We start from the raw sequence: 5,883 nt of genomic DNA on the forward strand, positions 1-5,883 counted from the left end.
AGGTGGCTTTCCACATTAGACACGCCAATAACTCCACTTCTCCCCCACCTACCATCAGCGTACACATGGAAGATGTCTCCAGACATTTTCTACTACTCAAAATTGTACCCCGGGGTGGCACACCTCCACACCAGGTTCGGACCCCTCATTCTAGAGCTTCCGGGAGGATCTTGCAAAGCAAGGACCCATACTCGAATTCCGTGTTCGGGAGTCGAGGCCGCCGAAGCAAGTTTCGAATCGGTTTTTGCCACGCCCGTTGTAAGTGACAAGGAAGTTTCGTTGAATGCCTAAGAAGTCCTGAGCAGACGCAGTTGCACGCCAGAAGCGTGAGAAGCCGCGAAGGACCGTTGTTAGCGCCGCGATAAAGCAAGAGAAAGGAGCAAAATGGTCATACAGGGGCTCGAACCCTGGACCGCAGCGTTATTAGCACTGTGCTCTACCGACTGAGCTATACGACCGCCAATCGCACACAACACACACAGAAAACAAAATACCGCCCTCATCACAAAACGACTGGATACACACGCACGCACGCTGTACCACGCGCTTCTGCGTGCCTTCGCGCTGCTCTACCACCTCGGCCTCGCCAGTCCGCCCACTTCCCACCCAACTCCAACCGACCCAACGTCGAACATCCCACAGAGCTTGTCGCCGTACAAACTAGCCCACGGGGTGGCACACACACACACAGGCTCGGACACCTCATCTTGGCGCTCCGGGAGATCTTGCAGCCAGGACCGATACTCGAGTCCGTTGGTCGGAGTCGAGCCGCCGAGGCAGTTCCGAGTCGGTGTTTGCCACGCCCGTTGTAGGTGACATGGAGGTTCGGTTGAGTGCGTAAGAGGTCTGGAGCAGACGCAGTAGCACGCCAGAAGCGTGAGAAGCCGCGAAGGACCGTTGTTAGCGCCGCGATAAAGCAAGAGAAAGGAGCAAAATGGTCATACAGGGGCTCGAACCCTGGACCGCAGCGTTATTAGCACTGTGCTCTACCGACTGAGCTATACGACCGCCAATCGCACACAACACACACAGAAAACAAAATACCGCCCTCATCACAAAACGACTGGATACACACGCACGCACGCTGCACCACGCGCTTCTGCGCGCCTTCGCGCTGCTCTACCACCTCGGCCTCGCCAGTCCGCCCACTTCCCACCCAAATCCAACCGACCCAACGTCGAACATCCCACAGAGCTTGTCGCCGTACAAACTAGCCCACGGGGTGGCACACACACACACAGGCTCGGACACCTCATCTTGGCGCTCCGGGAGATCTTGCAGCCAGGACCGATACTCGAGTCCGTTGGTCGGAGTCGAGCCGCCGAGGCAGCTCCGAGTCGGTGTTTGCCACGCCCGTTGTAGGTGACATGAAGGTTCGGTTGAGTGCGTAAGAGGTCTGGAGCAGACGCAGTAGCACGCCAGAAGCGCGAGAAGCCGCGAAGGACCGTTGTTAGCGCCGCGATAAAGCAAGAGAAAGGAGCAAAATGGTCATACAGGGGCTCGAACCCTGGACCGCAGCGTTATTAGCATTGTGCTCTACCGACTGAGCTATACGACCGTCAATCGCACACAACACACACAGACAACAAAATACCGCCCTCATCACAAAACGACTGGATACACACGCACGCACGCTGCACCACGCGCTTCTGCGCGCCTTCGCGCTGCTCTACCACCTCGGCGTCGCCAGTCCGCCCACTTCCCACCCAACTCCAACCGACCCAACGTCGAACATCCCACAGAGCTTGTCGCCGTACAAACTAGCCCAGGGGGTGGCACACACACACACAGGCTCGGGACACCTCATCTTGGCGCTCCGGGAGATCTTGCAGCGAGCACAGATACTCGAGTCCGTTGCTCGGAGTCGAGCCGCCGAGCCAGCTCAGAGTCGGTGTTTGCCACGCCCGTTGTAGGGTGACATGAGAGGCTCGGTTTGAGTGCGTAAGAGCTCTGGAGCAGACGCAGTAGCACGCCAGACGCGCGAAGACGCCGCGAAGCACCGTTGTTAGCGCCGCGATATAGCAAGAGAAAAGGAGCAAAGTGATCATACAGGGGCTCGAGCCCTGGACCGCAGCGTTATTAGCACTGTGCTCTACCGACTGAGCTATACGACCGCCAATCGCACACAACACACACAGAAAACAAAATACCGTCCTCATTACAAAACGACTGGATACACACGCACGCACGCCGCACCACGCGCTTCTGCGCGCCTTCGCGCTGCTCTACCACCTCGGCCTCGCCGGTCCGCCCACTTTCCATCCAACTCTCACCTACAACTAACCCAACGTCGAACATCCCACAGAGCTTGTCGCCGTACAAACTAGCCCACGGGGTGGCACACACACACAGGCTCGGACACCTCATCTTGGTGCTCCGGGAGATCTTGCAGCCAGGACCGATACTCGAGTCCGTTGGTCGGAGTCGAGCCGCCGAGGCAGCTCCAAGTCGGTGTTTGCCACGCCCGTTGTAGGTGACATGGAGGTTCGGTTGAGTGCGTAAGAGGTCTGGAGCAGACGCAGTAGCACGCCAGAAGCGCGAGAAGCCGCGAAGGGCCGCTGTTAGCGCCGCGTGATAAGCAAGAGAAAGGAGCAAAATAGTCATACAGGGGCTCGAACCCTGGACCGCAGCGTTATTAGCACTGTGCTCTACCGACTGAGCTATACGACCGCCAATCGCACACAACACACACAGAAAACAAAATACCGCCCTCATCACAAAACGACTGGATACACACGCACGCACGCTGCACCACGCGCTTCTGCGCGCCTTCGCGCTGCTCTACCACCTCGGCCTCGCCAGTCCGCCCACTTCCCATCCAACTCTCACCTACAACTAACCCAACGTCGAACATCCCACAGAGCTTGTCGCCGTACAAACTAGCCCACGGGGTGGCACACACACACACAGGCTCGGACACCTCATCTTGGCGCTCCGGGAGATCTTGCAGCCAGGACCGATACTCGAGTCCGTTGGTCGGAGTCGAGCCGCCGAGGCAGTTCCGAGTCGGTGTTTGCCACGCCCGTTGTAGGTGACATGAAGGTTCGGTTGAGTGCGTAAGAGGTCTGGAGCAGACGCAGTAGCACGCCAGAAGCGTGAGAAGCCGCGAAGGGCCGTTGTTAGCGCCGCGATAAAGCAAGAGAAAGGAGCAAAATGGTCATACAGGGGCTCGAACCCTGGACCGAAGCGTTATTAGCACTGTGCTCTACCGACTGAGCTATACGACCGCCAATCGCACACAACACACAAGAAAACAAAATACCGCCCTCATCACAAAACGACTGGATACACACGCACGCACGCTGCACCACGCGCTTCTGCGCACCTTCGCGCTGCTCTACCACCTCGGCCTCGCCGGTCCGCCCACTTCCCATCCAACTCTCACCTACAACTAACCCAACGTCGAACATCCCACAGAGCTTGTCGCCGTACAAACTAGCCCACGGGGTGGCACACACACACAGGCTCGGACACCTCATCTTTGCGCTCCGGGAGATCTTGCAGCCAGGACCGATACTCGAGTCCGTTGGTCGGAGTCGAGCCGCCGAGGCAGCTCCGAGTCGGTGTTTGCCACGCCCGTTGTAGGTGACATGAAGGTTCGGTTGAGTGCGTAAGAGGTCTGGAGCAGACGCAGTAGCACGCCAGAAGCGCGAGAAGCCGCGAAGGGCCGCTGTTAGCGCCGCGTGATAAGCAAGAGAAAGGAGCAAAATGGTCATACAGGGGCTCGAACCCTGGACCGCAGCGTTATTAGCACTGTGCTCTACCGACTGAACTATACGACCGCCAATCGCACACAACACACACAGAAAACAAAATACCGCCCTCATCACAAAACGACTGGATACACACGCACGCACGCTGCACCACGCGCTTCTGCGCGCCTTCGCGCTGCTCTACCACCTCGGCCTCGCCAGTCCGCCCACTTCCCACCCAACTCCAACCGACCCAACGTCGAACATCCCACAGAGCTTGTCGCCGTACAAACTAGCCCACGGGGTGGCACACACACACACAGGCTCGGTTGCCACGCCCGTTGTAGGTGACATGGAGGTTCGGTTGAGTGCGTAAGAGGTCTGGAGCAGACGCAGTAGCACGCCAGAAGCGCGAGAAGCCGCGAAGGGCCGCTGTTAGCGCCGCGTGATAAGCAAGAGAAAGGAGCAAAATGGTCATACAGGGGCTCGAACCCTGGACCGCAGCGTTATTAGCACTGTGCTCTACCGACTGAGCTATACGACCGCCAATCGCACACAACACACACAGAAAACAAAATACCGCCCTCATCACAAAACGACTGGATACACACGCACGCACGCTGCACCACGCGCTTCTGCGCGCCTTCGCGCTGCTCTACCACCTCGGCCTCGCCAGTCCGCCCACTTCCCACCCAACTCTCACTTACATCCGACCCAACGTCGAACATCCCACAGAGCTTGTCGCCGTACAAACTAGCCCACGGGGTGGCACACACACACACAGGCTCGGACACCTCATCTTGGCGCTCCGGGAGATCTTGCAGCCAGGACCGATACTCGAGTCCGTTGGTCGGAGTCGAGCCGCCGAGGCAGCTCCGAGTCGGTGTTTGCCACGCCCGTTGTAGGTGACATGGAGGTTCGGTTGAGTGCGTAAGAGGTCTGGAGCAGACGCAGTAGCACGCCAGAAGCGCGAGAAGCCGCGAAGGGCCGCTGTTAGCGCCGCGTGATAAGCAAGAGAAAGGAGCAAAATAGTCATACAGGGGCTCGAACCCTGGACCGCAGCGTTATTAGCACTGTGCTCTACCGACTGAGCTATACGACCGCCAATCGCACACAACACACACAGAAAACAAAATACCGCCCTCATCACAAAACGACTGGATACACACGCACGCACGCTGCACCACGCGCTTCTGCGCGCCTTCGCGCTGCTCTACCACCTCGGCCTCGCCAGTCCGCCCACTTCCCACCCAACTCTCACTTACAACCGACCCAACGTCGAACATCCCACAGAGCTTGTCGCCGTACAAACTAGCCCACGGGGTGGCACACACACACACAGGCTCGGACACCTCATCTTGGCGCTCCGGGAGATCTTGCAGCCAGGACCGATACTCGAGTCCGTTGGTCGGAAGTCGAACCGCCGAGGCAGTTCCGAGTCGGTGTTTGCCACGCCCGTTGTAGGTGACATGGAGGTTCGGTTGAGTGCGCAAGAGGTCTGGAGCAGACGCAGTAGCACACCAGAAGCGCGAGAAGCCGCGAAGGACCGTTGTTAGCGCCGGGATAAGCAAGAGAAAGGAGCAAAATGGTCATACAGGGGCTCGAACCCTGGACCGCAGCGTTATTAGCACTGTGCTCTACCGACTGAGCTATACGACCGCCAATCGCACACAACACACACAGAAAACAAAATACCGCCCTCATCACAAAACGACTGGATACACACGCACGCACGCTGCACCACGCGCTTCTGCGCGCCTTCGCGCTGCTCTACCACCTCGGCCTCGCCAGTCCGCCCACTTCCCACCCAACTCTCACTTACAACCGACCCAACGTCGAACATCCCACAGAGCTTGTCGCCGTACAAACTAGCCCACGGGGTGGCACACACACACACAGGCTTGGACACCTCATCTTGGCGCTCCGGGAGATCTTGCAGCCAGGACCGATACTCGAGTCCGTTGGTCGGAGTCGAACCGCCGAGGCAGTTCGGAGTCGGTGTTTGCCACGCCCGTTGTAGGTGACATGGAGGTTCGGTTGAGTGCGTAAGAGGTCTGGAGCAGACGCAGTAGCACACCAGAAGCGCGAGAAGCCGCGAAGGACCGTAGTTAGCGCCGCGATAAGCAAGAGAAAGGAGCAAACCGGTCATGCAGGGGCTCGAACCCTGGACCGCAGCGTTATTAGCACTGTG

Source organism: Phytophthora infestans, genomic scaffold (assembly GCF_000142945.1).
Source record: "Phytophthora infestans T30-4 supercont1.212 genomic scaffold, whole genome shotgun sequence".
Taxonomy (NCBI): domain Eukaryota; phylum Oomycota; class Peronosporomycetes; order Peronosporales; family Peronosporaceae; genus Phytophthora; species Phytophthora infestans.